Source organism: Electrona antarctica (assembly GCF_951216825.1).
Source record: "Electrona antarctica genome assembly, contig: scaffold_398, whole genome shotgun sequence".
Lineage (NCBI taxonomy): Eukaryota > Metazoa > Chordata > Actinopteri > Myctophiformes > Myctophidae > Electrona > Electrona antarctica.
Genome location: NW_027637498.1, coordinates 12,879 through 32,931, shown reverse-complemented (window position 1 = coordinate 32,931; position 20,053 = coordinate 12,879). Strand labels below are relative to the sequence as shown.

The following is a 20,053-nucleotide window of genomic DNA, read 5'->3' as shown; positions in this document are numbered from 1 at the left end:
GTTCAGCCAATCAAACTGCAGAGGGGACATTTAGTTCAGCCAATCAAACTGCAGAGAGGACATTTAGTTCAGCCAATCAACTGCAGAGAGGACATTTAGTTCAGCCAATCAAACTGCAGAGAGGACACAGTTCAGCCAATCAGACTGCAGAGGACACAGTTCAGCCAATCAAACTGCAGAGGACACAGTTCAGCCAATCAGACTGCAGAGAGGACACAGTTCAGCCAATCAAACAGCAGAGGACACAGTTCAGCCAAATCAGACTGCAGAGAGGACACAGTTCAGCCAATCAGACTGCAGAGAGGACACAGTTCAGCCAATCAAACAGCAGAGGACACAGTTCAGCCAATAAGACTGCAGAGAGGACACAGTTCAGCCAATCAGACTGCAGAGAGGACACAGTTCAGCCAATCAGACTGCAGAGGACACAGTTCAGCCAATCAGACTGCAGAGAGGACACAGTTCAGCCAATCAGACTGCAGAAAGGACACAGTTCAGCCAATCAGACTGCAGAGGACACAGTTCAGCCAATCAAACTGCAGAGAGGACACAGTTCAGCCAATCAGACTGCAGAGGACACAGTTCAGCCAATCAGACTGCAGAGGACACAGTTCAGCCAATCAAACTGCAGAGAGGACACAGTTCAGCCAATCAGACTGCAGAGAGGACACAGTTCAGCCAATCAGACTGCAGAGAGGACACAGTTCAGCCAATCAGACTGCAGAGAGGACACAGTTCAGCCAATCAGACTGCAGAGAGGACACAGTTCAGCCAATCAGACTGCAGAGAGAAGAGAGCATGAATGGACTTGTAGATCTGAACATAGTCCAGTCGAACTACACACACACACACACACACACACACACACACACACACACACACACATCAAAGGCCTTTGATGTGTGTGTGTGTGTGTGTGTGTGTGTGTGTGTGTGTGTCTGTGTGTGTGTGTGTGTGTGTTCTTTATGAAGTCACACTGCTGTCACGAGGCTGGCGAGGTCAGGGAGACGTTGATGTCATGCTCTCTGTCATTACCCCCGCGCACACACACACACACACGCACGTGCGCGCGCACGCACGCACGCACGCACGCACGCACGCAAGCAACGCACGCGCGCGCACACACACACACACACGCACACACACACACACATCAATCAACTTCTAGTCTTTGTATTGACTTTGTATGTAATCACCTTGTAGTCTTTGTATTGGCTTTGTATGTAATCACCTTGTAGTCTTTGTATTGGCTTTGTATGTAATCACCTTGTAGTCTTTGTATTGACTTTGTATGTAATCTCTGTAGACGGGACAGGCTGTACTAGTTAGTACTAGTTAGTACTAGTTAGTACCTGTGGTATGGCTCTCTGTAGATGGGACAGACTGTACTAGTTAGTACTAGTTAGTACTAGTTAGTACCTGTGGTATGGCTCTCTGTAGACGGGACAGACTGTACTAGTTAGTACTAGTTAGTACTAGTTAGTACCTGTGGTATGGCTCTCTGTAGACGGGACAGACTGTACTAGTTAGTACTAGTTAGTATACCTGTGGAATGGCCCTCTGTAGACGGGACAGACTGTACTTATTGTACATGCTCTCACTGGTTCTGTTCTCGTACGGAATGAGGATCTGTAGAAACACAGAAAAACAACACAACCATGTCAGCAACAACACAACCATGTCGGCAACAACACAACCATGTCAGCAACAACACAACCATGTCAGCAACAACACAACCATGTCAGCAACAACACAACCATGTCAGCAACAACACAACCATGTCAGCAACAACACAACCATGTCAGCAACAACACAACCATGTCAGCAACAACACAACCACAACTAGGGATGTCCTGATACACTTGTTTCGTTCCCGATCCGATCCCGATACCACCATTTATGTGTTAGTCGATACCGATACCGATACCACCATTTATGTGTTAGTCGATACCGATACCGATACCACCATTTATGTGTTAGTCGATACCGATACCACCATTTATGTGTTAGTCGATACAGATACCGATACCACCATTTATGTGTTAGTCGATACCGATACCACCATTTATGTGTTAGTCGATACCGATACCGATACCACCATTTATGTGTTAGTCGATACCGATACCACCATTTATGTGTTAGTCGATACCGATACCGATACCACCATTTATGTGTTAGTCGATACCGATACCGATACCACCATTTATGTGTTAGTCGATACCGATACCACCATTTATGTGTTAGTCGATACCGATACCGATACCGATACCACCATTTATGTGTTAGTCGATACCGATACCGATACCACCATTTATGTGTTAGTCGATACCGATACCGATACCACCATTTATGTGTTAGTCGATACCGATCCCGATACCACCATTTATGTGTTAGTCGATACCGATACCGATACCACCATTTATGTGTTAGTCGATACCGATACCGATACCACCATTTATGTGTTAGTCGATACCGATACCGATACCGATACCACCATTTATGTGTTAGTCGATACCGATACCGATACCACCATTTATGTGTTAGTCGATACCGATACCACCATTTATGTGTTAGTCGATACCGATACCACCATTTATGTGTTAGTCGATACCGATACCGATACCACCATTTATGTGTTAGTCGATACCGATACCGATACCGATACCACCATTTATGTGTTAGTCGATACCGATACCGATACCACCATTTATGTGTTAGTCGATACCGATACCGATACCGATACCACCATTTATGTGTTAGTCGATACCGATACCGATACCACCATTTATGTGTTAGTCGATACCGATACCGATACCGATACCACCATTTATGTGTTAGTCGATACCGATACCGATACCACCATTTATGTGTTAGTCGATACCGATACCACCATTTATGTGTTAGTCGATACCGATACAGATCCCGATACCACCATTTATGTGTTAGTCGATACCGATACCGATACCGATACCACCATTTATGTGTTAGTCGATACCGATACCGATACCACCATTTATGTGTTAGTCGATACCGATACCGATACCGATACCACCATTTATGTGTTAGTCGATACCGATACCACCATTTATGTGTTAGTCGATACCGATACCGATACCGATACCACCATTTATGTGTTAGTCGATACCGATACCACCATTTATGTGTTAGTCGATACCGATACCACCATTTATGTGTTAGTCGATACCGATACCGATACCACCATTTATGTGTTAGTCGATACCGATACCACCATTTATGTGTTAGTCGATACCGATACCGATACCACCATTTATGTGTTAGTCGATACCGATACCGATACCACCATTTATGTGTTAGTCGATACCGATCCCGATACCACCATTTATGTGTTAGTCGATACAGATACCACCATTTATGTGTTAGTCGATACCGATACCACCATTTATGTGTTAGTCGATACCGATACCACCATTTATGTGTTAGTCGATACCGATACCACCATTTATGTGTTAGTCGATACCGATACCACCATTTATGTGTTAGTCGATACCGATACCACCATTTATGTGTTAGTCGATACCGATACCGATACCGATACCACCATTTATGTGTTAGTCGATACCGATACCACCATTTATGTGTTAGTCGATACCGATACCACCATTTATGTGTTAGTCGATACCGATACCACCATTTATGTGTTAGTCGATACCGATACCGATACCACCATTTATGTGTTAGTCGATACCGATACCGATACCACCATTTATGTGTTAGTCGATACAGATACCGATACCGATACCACCATTTATGTGTTAGTCGATACCGATACCACCATTTATGTGTTAGTCGATACCGATACCGATACCACCATTTATGTGTTAGTCGATACAGATACCGATACCGATACCACCATTTATGTGTTAGTCGATACCGATACCACCATTTATGTGTTAGTCGATACAGATACCACCATTTATGTGTTAGCCGATACCGATACCGATACCACCATTTATGTGTTAGTCGATACCGATACCGATACCACCATTTATGTGTTAGTCGATACCGATACCGATACCACCATTTATGTGTTAGTCGATACCGATACAGATACCACCATTTATGTGTTAGTCGATACAGATACCACCATTTATGTGTTAGTCGATACCGATACCACCATTTATGTGTTAGTCGATACCGATACCGATACCACCATTTATGTGTTAGTCGATACCGATACCGATACCACCATTTATGTGTTAGTCGATACCGATACCGATACCGATACCACCATTTATGTGTTAGTCGATACCGATACCGATACCACCATTTATGTGTTAGTCGATACCGATACCGATACCACCATTTATGTGTTAGTCGATACCGATACCGATACCACCATTTATGTGTTAGTCGATACCGATACCGATACCACCATTTATGTGTTAGTCGATACCGATACCGATACCACCATTTATGTGTTAGTCGATACCGATACCGATACCACCATTTATGTGTTAGTCGATACCGATACAGATACCACCATTTATGTGTTAGTCGATACCGATACCGATACCACCATTTATGTGTTAGTCGATACCGATACCGATACCACCATTTATGTGTTAGTCGATACCGATACCACCATTTATGTGTTAGTCGATACCGATACAGATACCACCATTTATGTGTTAGTCGATACCGATACCACCATTTATGTGTTAGTCGATACCGATACAGATACCACCATTTATGTGTTAGTCGATACCGATACCGATACCACCATTTATGTGTTAGTCGATACCGATACCGATACCACCATTTATGTGTTAGTCGATACCGATACCGATACCACCATTTATGTGTTAGTCGATACCGATACCGATACCACCATTTATGTGTTAGTCGATACCGATACAGATACCACCATTTATGTGTTAGTCGATACAGATACAGATACCACCATTTATGTGTTAGTCGATACCGATACAGATACCACCATTTATGTGTTAGTCGATACCGATACCGATACCGATACCACCATTTATGTGTTAGTCGATACCGATACAGATACCACCATTTATGTGTTAGTCGATACCGATACCACCATTTATGTGTTAGTCGATACCGATACCGATACCACCATTTATGTGTTAGTCGATACCGATACCACCATTTATGTGTTAGTCGATACCGATACCGATACCGATACCACCATTTATGTGTTAGTCGATACCGATACCGATACCACCATTTATGTGTTAGTCGATACCGATACCGATACCACCATTTATGTGTTAGTCGATACCGATACCACCATTTATGTGTTAGTCGATACCGATACCACCATTTATGTGTTAGTCGATACCGATACCGATACCACCATTTATGTGTTAGTCGATACCGATACCGATACCACCATTTATGTGTTAGTCGATACAGATACCGATACCACCATTTATGTGTTAGTCGATACCGATACCGATACCACCATTTATGTGTTAGTCGATACCGATACCACCATTTATGTGTTAGTCGATACCGATACCACCATTTATGTGTTAGTCGATACCGATACCGATACCACCATTTATGTGTTAGTCGATACCGATACCACCATTTATGTGTTAGTCGATACCGATACCGATACCACCATTTATGTGTTAGTCGATACCGATACCACCATTTATGTGTTAGTCGATACCGATACCGATACCGATACCACCATTTATGTGTTAGTCGATACCGATACCACCATTTATGTGTTAGTCGATACCGATACCACCATTTATGTGTTAGTCGATACCGATACCACCATTTATGTGTTAGTCGATACCGATACCGATACCGATACCACCATTTATGTGTTAGTCGATACCGATACCACCATTTATGTGTTAGTCGATACCGATACCACCATTTATGTGTTAGTCGATACCGATACCGATACCACCATTTATGTGTTAGTCGATACCGATACCACCATTTATGTGTTAGTCGATACCGATACCACCATTTATGTGTTAGTCGATACCGATACAGATACCGATACCACCATTTATGTGTTAGTCGATACCGATACCACCATTTATGTGTTAGTCGATACCGATACCACCATTTATGTGTTAGTCGATACCGATACCACCATTTATGTGTTAGTCGATACCGATACCACCATTTATGTGTTAGTCGATACCGATACCGATACCGATACCACCATTTATGTGTTAGTCGATACCGATACCACCATTTATGTGTTAGTCGATACCGATACCACCATTTATGTGTTAGTCGATACCGATACCACCATTTATGTGTTAGTCGATACCGATACCGATACCACCATTTATGTGTTAGTCGATACCGATACCACCATTTATGTGTTAGTCGATACCGATACCGATACCACCATTTATGTGTTAGTCGATACCGATACCGATACCACCATTTATGTGTTAGTCGATACCGATACCGATACCACCATTTATGTGTTAGTCGATACCGATACCGATACCACCATTTATGTGTTAGTCGATACCGATACAGATACCACCATTTATGTGTTAGTCGATACCGATACAGATACCACCATTTATGTGTTAGTCGATACCGATACCACCATTTATGTGTTAGTCGATACCGATACCGATACCACCATTTATGTGTTAGTCGATACCGATACAGATACCACCATTTATGTGTTAGTCGATACCGATACCGATACCACCATTTATGTGTTAGTCGATACCGATACAGATACCACCATTTATGTGTTAGTCGATACCGATACCACCATTTATGTGTTAGTCGATACCGATACCACCATTTATGTGTTAGTCGATACCGATACCACCATTTATGTGTTAGTCGATACCGATACCGATACCACCATTTATGTGTTAGTCGATACCGATACAGATACCACCATTTATGTGTTAGTCGATACCGATACAGATACCACCATTTATGTGTTAGTCGATACCGATACAGATACCACCATTTATGTGTTAGTCGATACCGATACAGATACCACCATTTATGTGTTAGTCGATACCGATACAGATACCACCATTTATGTGTTAGTCGATACCGATACCGATACCACCATTTATGTGTTAGTCGATACCGATACAGATACCACCATTTATGTGTTAGTCGATACCGATACCACCATTTATGTGTTAGTCGATACCGATACCACCATTTATGTGTTAGTCGATACCGATACCACCATTTATGTGTTAGTCGATACCGATACCGATACCACCATTTATGTGTTAGTCGATACCGATACAGATACCACCATTTATGTGTTAGTCGATACCGATACCGATACCACCATTTATGTGTTAGTCGATACCGATACCGATACCACCATTTATGTGTTAGTCGATACCGATACCACCATTTATGTGTTAGTCGATACCGATACCGATACCACCATTTATGTGTTAGTCGATACCGATACCACCATTTATGTGTTAGTCGATACCGATACCGATACCACCATTTATGTGTTAGTCGATACCGATACCACCATTTATGTGTTAGTCGATACCGATACCACCATTTATGTGTTAGTCGATACCGATACCGATACCACCATTTATGTGTTAGTCGATACCGATACCACCATTTATGTGTTAGTCGATACCGATACCGATACCACCATTTATGTGTTAGTCGATACCGATACCGATACCACCATTTATGTGTTAGTCGATACCGATACCGATACCACCATTTATGTGTTAGTCGATACCGATACCGATACCACCATTTATGTGTTAGTCGATACCGATACCGATACCACCATTTATGTGTTAGTCGATACCGATACCGATACCACCATTTATGTGTTAGTCGATACAGATACCAGTGTTGTGATCTGGTGTTGTGTTTATAGCTATCTAGCTATATATCTGGTGTTGTGTTTATAGCTATCTAGCTATATATCTGGTGTTGTGTTTATAGCTATCTAGCTATATATCTGGTGTTGTGTTTATAGCTATCTAGCTATATATCTGGTGTTGTGTTTATAGCTATCTAGCTATATATCTGGTGTTGTGTTTATAGCTATCTAGCTATATATCTGGTGTTGTGTTTATAGCTATCTAGCTACATATCTGGTGTTGTGTTTATAGCTATCTAGCTATATATCTGGTGTTTTGTTTATAGCTATCTAGCTATATATCTCCTGTTGTGTTTATAGCTATCTAGCTATATATCTCCTGTTGTGTTTATAGCTATAATGAATTGCATTTTTATGGCGCTTTTCTATGCACTACGTGCCTACTCAAAGCGCTTTACAATGGTTCATTCATTCATACATTGGGAGGTGAAGCGGCGAACAGTCGACGCCAGCGTCCTCACTTCCCACATTCACACACCAATGGTGGCGAGCTCACACCGACCGACTCATTGGAGGCAATGTAGGGTTCAGTGTCTTGCCCAAGGACACTTCGACATGTGAACAGGAGGAGCCGGGATTAGAACCGCCGACCCATGGATCATTGGAAGACCTGCTCTACCTCCTGAGCCACAGCCGCCCTATCTAGCTATATATCTGGTGTTGTGTTTATAGATATCTAGCTCTATATCTGGTGTTGTGTTTATAGAGCTATCTAGCTATATATCTGGTGTTGTGTTTATAGCTATCTAGCTATATACTGTAGCTGGTGTTGTGTTTATAGCTATCTAGCTCTATATCTGGTGTTGTGTTTATAGCTATCTAGCTCTATATCTGGTGTTGTGTTTATAGCTATCTAGCTATATATCTGGTGTTGTGTTTATAGCTATCTAGCTCTATATCTGGTGTTATGTTTATAGCTATCTAGCTATATATCTGGTGTTGTGTTTATAGCTATTTAACTATATATCTGGTGTTGTGTTTATAGCTATATCTGGTGTTGTGTTTATAGATATCTAGCTATATATCTGATGTTGTGTTTATAGCTATATCTGGTGTTGTGTTTATAGCTATATCTGGTGTTGTGTTTATAGCTATCTAACTATATATCTGGTGTTGTGTTTATAGCTATATCTGGTGTTGTGTTTATAGCTATCTAGCTATATATCTGGTGTTGTGTTTATAGTTATATCTGGTGTTGTGTTTATAGCTATCTAACTATATATCTGGTGTTGTGTTTATAGCTATATCTGGTGTTGTGTTTATAGCTATCTAGCTATATATCTGGTGTTGTGTTTATAGTTATATCTGGTGTTGTGTTTATAGCTATCTAACTATATATCTGGTGTTGTGTTTATAGCTATATCTGGTGTTGTGTTTATAGCTATCTAGCTATATATCTGGTGTTGTGTTTACAGCTATATCTGGTGTTGTGTTTATAGCTATATCTGGTGTTGTGTTTATAGCTATCTAGCTATATATCTGGTGTTGTGTTTATAGCTATCTAGCTATATATCTGGTGTTGTGTTTATAGCTATATCTGGTGTTGTGTTTATAGCTATATCTGGTGTTGTGTTTATAGCTATCTAGCTATATATCTGGTGTTGTGTTTATAGCTATCTAGCTATATATCTGGTGTTGTGTTTTATAGCTATCTAGCTATATATCTGGTGTTGTGTTTACAGCTATCTAGCTATATATCTGGTGTTGTGTTTACAGCAGACTCCTCACACAAATGTGCACTTGCAGTTTGGCCAACTCCAAAGCAACACGTTGCAGCGTGACGCGTTGTGAGCTTGTAGATCGGCTTTTTTCAAAAAACAGTCATTACGACGGCATCAAGGCCCGCCAAAACACATTTTAGTCGACTAAATCAACTGTAGATTTAGTCGACTAAAATACCAGGTGACTAAAATGTGACTAAAACTAAATGAAAACAATTCAAGAGACTATAATGACTAAAACTGAAATAGAAACGTGTTTATTGTTACGTGAGCCAGCCGGGTCTCGAAGGCCAGCGCGTCTTCCATCTCCGTCTGCGCGGTCGACTCTGGAGCGCCCAGCATTACCGCCACGTCAACCATGAGAGAGAGAAGGGCCCGCGCGATACTGACACACAGAGAGAGAGGGAGAGAGAGTCCACCATGAGAGAGAGAGAGATAGAGAGAGAGAGAGAGAGAGAGAGAGAGAGAGAGAGAGAGAGAGAGAGAGAGAGAGAGAGAGAGAGAGAGAGAGAGAGAGAGAGATAGAGAGAGAGAGAGAGGGTTAGGGAGAGAAGGGCCGTGCGATACTGACACACAGAGAGAGAGAGGAGAGGAGAGGAGAGGAGAGGAGAGGAGAGGAGAGGAGAGGAGAGGAGAGGAGAGGAGAGGAGAGGAGAGGAGAGGAGGGACTCACAGCTCTGGCTGATGAGGTGTTGGTGATGTAATCTTCTCTTGACGACAGAGACAGATAGGCCTGGTCCAGCTGAGGACACACACATATACACACATATATATACACACATATATACACACACATATACACACACATATATATACACACATATACACACACATATACACACACATATATACACACACATATACACACATATATACACACATATATACACACACAATTAACCCATTTAGACCTGAGGACGATTCTACAAATGTCTTCTAAATCATGCCAGTTTTCTGATAAAGGTCATGTTTCTACGTCAGTAGTTCTCAAACATTCTCATGTCAACGACCCCCAGAATTATATGTATTTGTCCGCCGACCCCCATCTGAAAATATGTTGTTCCAGGGACCACCCAACCTACAATAGCAGACCTAAGAGCTCGTAGCGCGGCACTCGGTGCCGCGCTACGAGCTTGTAGGTCTGCTATTTTTCAATAGCTAAAGTAAAACATAATGCTTAAAAAAACACCAAAAGAGGTTCCTGCCCAGAATGGGATAAACGATAAAACAATGTTTGAAACACCCGTCCTTGAGATTTATGGTACCAGAATGACTTCATACTGACAGCCTGGGCTTCTGTTCACTATAGCAGGAGGAGAGATGTTCACTATAGCAGGAGGAGAGATGTTGACTATAGCAGGAGGAGAGATGTTCACTATAGCAGGAGGAGAGATGTTCACTACAGCAGGAGGAGAGATGTTCACTATAGCAGGAGGAGAGATGTTGACTATAGCAGGAGGAGAGATGTTCACTATAGCAGGAGGAGAGATGTTCACTATAGCAGGAGGAGATATGTTCACTATAGCAGGAGGAGAGATGTTCACTATAGCAGGAGGAGAGATGTTCACTATAGCAGGAGGAGAGATGTTCACTATAGCAGGAGGAGAGATGAATGTTCACTATAGCAGGATGAGAGATGTTCACTATAGCAGGAGGAGAGATGTTCACTATAGCAGGAGGAGAGATGTTCACTATAGCAGGAGGAGAGATGTTCACTATAGCAGGAGGAGAGATGTTCACTATAGCAGGAGGAGAGATGTTCACTATAGCAGGAGGAGAGATGTTCACTATAGCAGGAGGAGAGATGTTCACTATAGCAGGAGGAGAGATGTTCACTATAGCAGGAGGAGAGATGTTCACTATAGCAGGAGGAGAGATGTTCACTACAGCAGGAGGAGAGATGTTCACTACAGCAGGAGGAGAGATGTTCACTACAGCAGGAGGAGAGATGTTCACTATAGCAGGAGGAGAGATGTTCACTACAGCAGGAGGAGAGATGTTCACTACAGCAGGAGGAGAGATGTTCACTACAGCAGGAGGAGAGATGTTCACTACAGCAGGAGGAGAGATGTTCACTATAGCAGGAGGAGAGATGTTCACTACAGCAGGAGGAGAGATGAATGTTCACTACAGCAGGAGGAGAGATGTTCACTACAGCAGGGGGAGAGATGTTCACTACAGCAGGAGGAGAGATGTTCACTATAGCAGGAGGAGAGATGAATGTTCACTATAGCAGGAGGAGAGATGTTCACTATAGCAGGAGGAGAGATGTTCACTATAGCAGGAGGAGAGATGTTCACTACAGCAGGAGGAGAGATGTTCACTACAGCAGGAGGAGAGATGTTCACTACAGCAGGAGGAGAGATGTTCACTACAGCAGGAGGAGAGATGTTCACTATAGCAGGAGGAGAGATGTTCACTACAGCAGGAGGAGAGATGTTCACTATAGCAGGAGGAGAGATGTTCACTATAGCAGGAGGAGAGATGTTCACTATAGCAGGAGGAGAGATGTTCACTATAGCAGGAGGAGAGATGTTCACTACAGCAGGAGGAGAGATGTTCACTACAGCAGGAGGAGAGATGTTCACTACAGCAGGAGGAGAGATGTTCACTACAGCAGGAGGAGAGATGTTCACTACAGCAGGAGGAGAGATGTTCACTATAGCAGGAGGAGAGATGTTCACTATAGCAGGAGGAGAGATGTTCACTATAGCAGGAGGAGAGATGTTCACTATAGCAGGAGGAGAGATGTTCACTATAGCAGGAGGAGAGATGTTCACTATAGCAGGAGGAGAGATGTTCACTATAGCAGGAGGAGAGATGTTCACTACAGCAGGAGGAGAGATGTTCACTACAGCAGGAGGAGAGATGTTCACTACAGCAGGAGGAGAGATGTTCACTACAGCAGGAGGAGAGATGTTCACTATAGCAGGAGGAGAGATGTTCACTACAGCAGGAGGAGAGATGTTCACTACAGCAGGAGGAGAGATGTTCAGTACAGCAGGAGGAGAGATGTTCACTATAGCAGGAGGAGAGATGTTCACTATAGCAGGAGGAGAGATGTTCACTATAGCAGGAGGAGAGATGTTCACTATAGCAGGATGAGAGATGTTCACTATAGCAGGAGGAGAGATGTTCACTATAGCAGGAGGAGAGATGTTCACTATAGCAGGAGAAGAGATGAATGTTCACTATAGCAGGAGGAGAGATGTTCACTATAGCAGGAGGAGAGATGTTCACTATAGCAGGAGGAGAGATGTTCACTATAGCAGGAGGAGAGATGTTCACTATAGCAGGAGGAGAGATGTTCACTATAGCAGGAGAAGAGATGAATGTTCACTATAGCAGGAGGAGAGATGTTCACTATAGCAGGAGAAGAGATGAATGTTCACTATAGCAGGAGGAGAGATGTTAACTATAGCAGGAGAAGAGATGAATGTTCACTATAGCAGGAGGAGAGATGTTCACTATAGCAGGAGAAGAGATGAATGTTCACTATAGCAGGAGGAGAGATGTTCACTATAGCAGGAGAAGAGATGGATGTTCACTACAGCAGGGCATAGATGAATGTTCACTACAGCAGGAGGAGAGATGTTCACTACAGCAGGAGGAGAGATGTTCACTACAGCAGGAGGAGAGATGTTCACTATAGCAGGAGGAGAGATGTTCACTACAGCAGGAGGAGAGATGCTCACTACAGCAGGAGGAGAGATGAATGTTCACTATAGCAGGAGGAGAGATGTTCACTACAGCAGGAGGAGAGATGTTCACTATAGCAGGAGGAGAGATGTTCACTATAGCAGGAGGAGAGATGTTCACTACAGCAGGAGGAGAGATGTTCACTATAGCAGGAGGAGAGATGTTCACTATAGCAGGAGGAGAGATGTTCACTATAGCAGGAGGAGAGATGAATGTTCACTACAGCAGGGCATAGATGAATGTTCACTATAGCAGGAGGAGAGATGTTCACTATAGCAGGAGGAGAGATGTTCACTACAGCAGGAGGAGAGATGTTCACTATAGCAGGAGGATAGATGTTCACTATAGCAGGAGGAGAGATGTTCACTACAGCAGGAGGAGAGATGTTCACTATAGCAGGAGGAGAGATGTTCACTATAGCAGGAGGAGAGATGTTCACTATAGCAGGAGGAGAGATGTTCACTACAGCAGGAGGAGAGATGTTCACTATAGCAGGAGGAGAGATGTTCACTATAGCAGGAGGAGAGATGTTCACTACAGCAGGAGGAGAGATGTTCACTATAGCAGGAGGAGAGATGTTCACTACAGCAGGAGGAGAGATGTTCACTACAGCAGGAGGAGAGATGTTCACTATAGCAGGAGGAGAGATGTTCACTACAGCAGGAGAAGAGATTAATGTTCACTATAGCAGGAGGAGAGATGTTCACTATAGCAGGAGAAGAGATGAATGTTCACTATAGCAGGAGGAGAGATGTTCACTACAGCAGGAGGAGAGATGTTCACTATAGCAGGAGGAGAGATGTTCACTATAGCAGGAGGAGAGATGTTCACTATAGCAGGAGGAGAGATGTTCACTATAGCAGGAGGAGAGATGTTCACTATAGCAGGAGGAGAGATGAATGTTCACTATAGCAGGAGGAGAGATGTTCACTATAGCAGGAGGAGAGATGTTCACTATAGCAGGAGGAGAGATGTTCACTATAGCAGGAGGAGAGATGTTCACTATAGCAGGAGGAGAGATGTTCACTACAGCAGGAGGAGAGATGTTCACTACAGCAGGAGGAGAGATGTTCACTATAGCAGGAGGAGAGATGTTCACTATAGCAGGAGGAGAGATGTTCACTATAGCAGGAGGAGAGATGAATGTTCACTATAGCAGGAGGAGAGATGTTCACTATAGCAGGAGGAGAGATGTTCACTATAGCAGGAGGAGAGATGTTCACTATAGCAGGAGGAGACATGAATGACGCTACGGCATTGAGCCATTTTGGCCTGATGTCGACATTTAAAAAAATGTATTTTTTTCTGAAAAACCCTCATGTTTCTGTATCAGTGGTTCTCAATATTTCATGTCGAGGTCCCCAAAGATTATCTGTAATCGTCTGCCAACCCCCATCTGAAGATATGTAACGGAAACTCTGAAATATTCAAAGATTTGAGGTACATTTTCACGATTTTTCAAAAATAGCAGATCTACAAGCACTCTGTGCCGCGCTACGAGCTTGTAGATCTGATTTTTCAACAGCTAAAGTATAACATAATGCTTAAAAAACACCCAAAACGTTTCCTGTACTGAATGGGATAAACTGACCTTGAGGACGTAGTGGGAGGAGTTCTTGTCGTCGGGGGCGACGTACAGGCGAATCAGAACGCTCTTGCTGTGCTGCCTCCTCATCTCGGCCAATGAGGTGAGCAGGTCCCATCGCCCGGGCAACCACTGCCACGCCCCTCCAAGCCCCTCCCCCAGCACGGGCCAGCGGAACTCCGCCTCCTTCAGGGTCTTCAGGATGGGCTTGGTGTCCAGCTGCTCTAGGATGGCTGTGCACGCACACACACACACATGGACACGCACACACACACACATGGACACACACACACACATGGACACGCACACACACACACATGGACACGCACACACACACACATGGACACACACACACACATGGACACGCACACACACACACATGGACACGCACACACACACACATGGACACGCACACACACACACATGGACACGCACACACACACACACATGGACACGCACACACACACACACACACATGGACACGCACACACACACACACGGACACGCACACACACATGGACACGCACACAAACACACACACATGGACACGCACACACACACACATGGACACGCACACACACACACACACACATGGACACGCACACACACACACATGGACACGCACACAAACACACACACATGGACACGCACACACACACACACACACACACATGGACACGCACACACACACACACACACACATGGACACGCACACACACACACATGGACACGCACACACACACACACACACATGGACACGCACACAAACACACACACATGGACACGCACACACACACACACACACACACATGGACACGCACACACACACACACACACACACACATGGACACGCACACACACACACATGGACACGCACACACACACACACACACACACATGGACACGCACACACACACACACACACACACACATGGACACGCACACACACACACACACATGGACACGCACGCACACACACACACACACACACGGACACGCACACACACACACACACACACATGGACACGCACACACACACACATGGAAACGCACACACACACACACACACATGGACACGCACACACACACACACACACACACACACACATGGACACGCACACACACACACACATGGACACGCACGCACACACACACACACACACATGGACACGCACACACACACACATGGACACGCACAGACACACACACGGACGCACACGCACGCACGCACGCACGCACACGCACACGCACACGCACACGCACACACACACACACGTGACAGAGTTGAACCAAATGAGACTTTTTCTGCCTATTTCACTTACACAACTAATTTACTGCCGACCCGCGATTCAGCTAAATGTCCATGTGTCTGTGTTTGTGTATGCATGTGTGTGCGCACGTGCGCGCGTGCGTGCGTGCGCGTGCGTGCGTGCGCGCGTGCGTGGGACTCACATTCATTCATGCAGGACCGGTAGAGAACCTTGGCTTTGGTCACCGCCTCCAACTCATCAACCTCAGACGGAGCTTCTAGAAGCTCTGAGGAGCAAGGAGACAAGGAGACAAGATGAGGAACAAGGAGACAAGATGAGAAACAAGGAGACATTGATTCACTAAAGAGCTTCCGGGTCAAAACGAGCTAGAACAGAAAAATAAAGTCTCAAGGAATGGAGTTTTGAAAATGGCCTGTAAGTATGACGCTAAATGGCCTGTAAGTATGACTATAAATGGCCTGTAAGTATGACTATAAATGGCCTGTAAGTATGACTATAAATGGCCTGTAAGTATGACTATAAATGGCCTGTAAGTATGACTATAAATGGCCTGTAAGTATGACTATAAATGGCCTGTAAGTATGACTATAAATGGCCTGTAAGTATGACTATAAATGGCCTGTAAGTATGACTATAAATGGCCTGTAAGTATGACTATAAATGGCCTGTAAGTATGACTATAAATGGCCTGTAAGTATGACTATAAATGGCCTGTAAGTTTGGGAACCACTGGCCTATAGTGAGCTTGCAGATCAGCTATTTTCTGAGAACAGGTTGTATATCAATATATTATATCACATATCAATATCTACAAGGGACGTTCAATATTTAGGGATGTTCCAATTCCTAGGGGGATGATTTATCTCCCTACCCCTTGACACTCATTATGGGGCAAGGGGAAGGGGCAAGGGCTGAGGGGTAGGGTTAAAAAAGGAATTGGGAAAGGGCCTTAGTTTCTTAGCAAAAGGATATCAGTGACAAGCATTTATTGTGATCACATAATCAAACAACATCCATCCATCCATCCATCTTCAACCGCTTATCCCGAATCGTGTCGTGGGGGCAACGGTTCCACCAGAGAGCTCCACACTTCCCTCCCCAGAGCAACATTAGTGACCTCCTCCTGGGGGATCCCGAGGCGTTCCAGGGCCAGTGTGGAGATGTAAACCTCCCATCTGGTCCTTGGTCTGCCCCGGGGTCTCCTCCCAGTGGAGATATAATCCATCTGGTCCTTGGTCTGCCCCGGGGTCTCCTCCCAGTGGAGATATAATCCATCTGGTCCTTGGTCTGCCCTGGGGTCTCCTCCCAGTGGAGATATAATCCATCTGGTCCTTGGTCTGCCCCAGGGTCTCCTCCCAGTGGAGATATAATCCATCTGGTCCTTGGTCTGCCCCGGGGTCTCCTCCCAGTGGAGATATAATCCATCTGGTCCTTGGTCTGCCCTGGGGTCTCCTCCCAGTGGAGATATAATCCATCTGGTCCTTGGTCTGCCCCAGGGTCTCCTCCCAGTGGAGATATAATCCATCTGGTCCTTGGTCTGCCCCAGGGTCTCCTCCCAGTGGAGATATAATCCATCTGGTCCTTGGTCTGCCCTGGGGTCTCCTCCCAGTGGAGATATAATCCATCTGTTCCTGGGTCTGCCCCGGGGTCTCCTCCCAGTGGGACGTGCCTCAAGGACCTCCCTAGGGAGACGCCCGAGAGGCATTCTAACGAGATGCCAGAACCACCTCAGCTGACTCCTTTCCAGGCGAAGGAGCAGCGACTCTACTCCGAGTCTCTCTTGCGTGTCCTATCTCTAAGGAGGTGAACTTCTCACCCTATCTCTAAGGAGGTGAACTTCTCACCCTATCTCTAAGGGAGGTGAACTTCTCACCCTATCTCTAAGGGAGGTGAACTTCTCACCCTATCTCTAAGGAGGTGAACTTCTCACCCTATCTCTAAGGAGGTGAACTTCTCACCCTATCTCTAAGGGAGGTGAACTTCTCACCCTATCTCTAAGGAGGTGAACTTCTCACCCTATCTCTAAGGAGGTGAACTTCTCACCCTATCTCTAAGGAGGTGAACTTCTCACCCTATCTCTAAGGAGGTGAACTTCTCACCCTATCTCTAAGGAGGTGAACTTCTCACCCTATCTCTAAGGGAGATGCCAGCCACCCATCGGGGAAAACTCATTTTGACCCACACTTCATGACCATATATAGAGTAGGAACACGTCATGACCATATATAGAGTAGGAACACTTCATGACCATAGATAAAGTAGGAACACTTCATGACCATATATAGAGTAGGAACACTTCATGACCATATATAGAGTAGGAACACGTCATGACCATATATAGAGTAGGAACACTTCATGACCATATATAAAGTAGGAACACTTCATGACCATATATAGAGTAGGAACACTTCATGACCATTTATAGAGTAGGAACACTTCATGACCATATATAGAGTAGGAACACTTCATGACCATACGTATATACACACGCACGCGCATACACACACACACACACAGCACACACACACACACACACACCCCTCCGTACCTTTGAGGCGCATGTCAACGTGCTGCCGCAGCCAGGGGTAGATGCCGAAGGAGGAGGAGTCTTCGGGGATGGGGTTGGCGCTCAGCCAGCCGCCGCACGCAAAGCCGTAGAAGTCATCGCACGGGTTAACGGAGCGGTCCACCTTACTGAGGATGGACCCCGCTGGGGGAGGAGGGGGGGGGGGGGGGACAGTTCACCGAAGACCAATGATGATGCAGTAACACAACGGACCAATGATGATGCAGTGACACAACGGACCAATGATGATGCAGTAACACAACGGACCAATGATGATGCAGTAACACAACGGACCAATGATGATGCAGTAACACAACGGACCAATGATGATGCAGTAACACAACGGACCAATGATGATGGATGATCAAAACCACGGACACGGCGCTCGTAGTGTCCGAGAACACAGCGAGCGAAGATCAAATCAGTCAAATCAAAATTCGAAGAGAACAAACAGCAGAGGGCGCTGTTATTTGCCGAGGGGTTTCCAGTGAAACGTGACGTGACTGATGACCACAACCAACCAACCAACCAATCAGCCGCTGCCTACCTGCCTCGATGCATTCTGGGCTCACACAGAAGTCCTCCTGATTGGTCCGTTGGGACACTGTGAGAAAAGAAAGGGAAGGTTTGTGATTGGTCATTTCGGGTTGTAAAGACACCGGGCCGGGGCGCTCGCCCCCCGCCCGCCCGCCCGCCCGCCCGCCCGCCCGACAGACAGACAGACAGACAGACAGACAGACAGACAGACAGACAGACAGACAGAAGTGCAAGGGTTAAGTTTTCCCACGTGTTTTGGAGACTTGTCCCCAAAACAACCCGACAACTCCCTGACCCCACAGCGTGAGACACGCACGCACGCACGCACGCACGCACGCACGCACGCACGCACGCACGCACGCACGCACGCACGCACGCACGCACGCACGCACACACGCACGCACGCACGCACGCACGCACGCACGCACGCACGCACAAGTGTGTGTTCAGTGTCACGGTGCACGGTGCTGTGACCTCAAGTTCATAACTCAGATACCAAACAGGCCACACACACACACACACACACACGGTGCACAGCGCACGCACGCACACACACACACACACACACACACACACACACACAGTGCACAGCGCACGCACACACACACACACAAACACAGTGCACAGCGCACGCACACACACACACACACACGGTGCACAGCGCAAGCACACACGGTGCACAGCGCAAGCACACACAGACACACACACACACACACACACACACACACACACACACACACACACACACACACACACACACACACACACACACACACACCAACT

At 45.2% G+C, this 20,053-nt stretch overlaps 1 pseudogene across 1 annotated transcript; it reads right to left on the bottom strand.

Moving 5' to 3' along the window:
* Positions 1 to 289: 289 nt before the first annotated feature.
* Positions 290 to 19,337, bottom strand: LOC306918888 (phosphate-regulating neutral endopeptidase PHEX-like; annotated as a pseudogene). Its single transcript, XR_013792562.1, has 8 exons — positions 19,281 to 19,337; positions 18,716 to 18,877; positions 16,349 to 16,432; positions 14,903 to 15,129; positions 10,286 to 10,354; positions 9,880 to 9,997; positions 1,546 to 1,629; positions 290 to 385 (listed from the first exon to the last, which is right to left on the bottom strand). The product of XR_013792562.1 is annotated as a phosphate-regulating neutral endopeptidase PHEX-like (transcript).
* Positions 19,338 to 20,053: the final 716 nt, after the last annotated feature.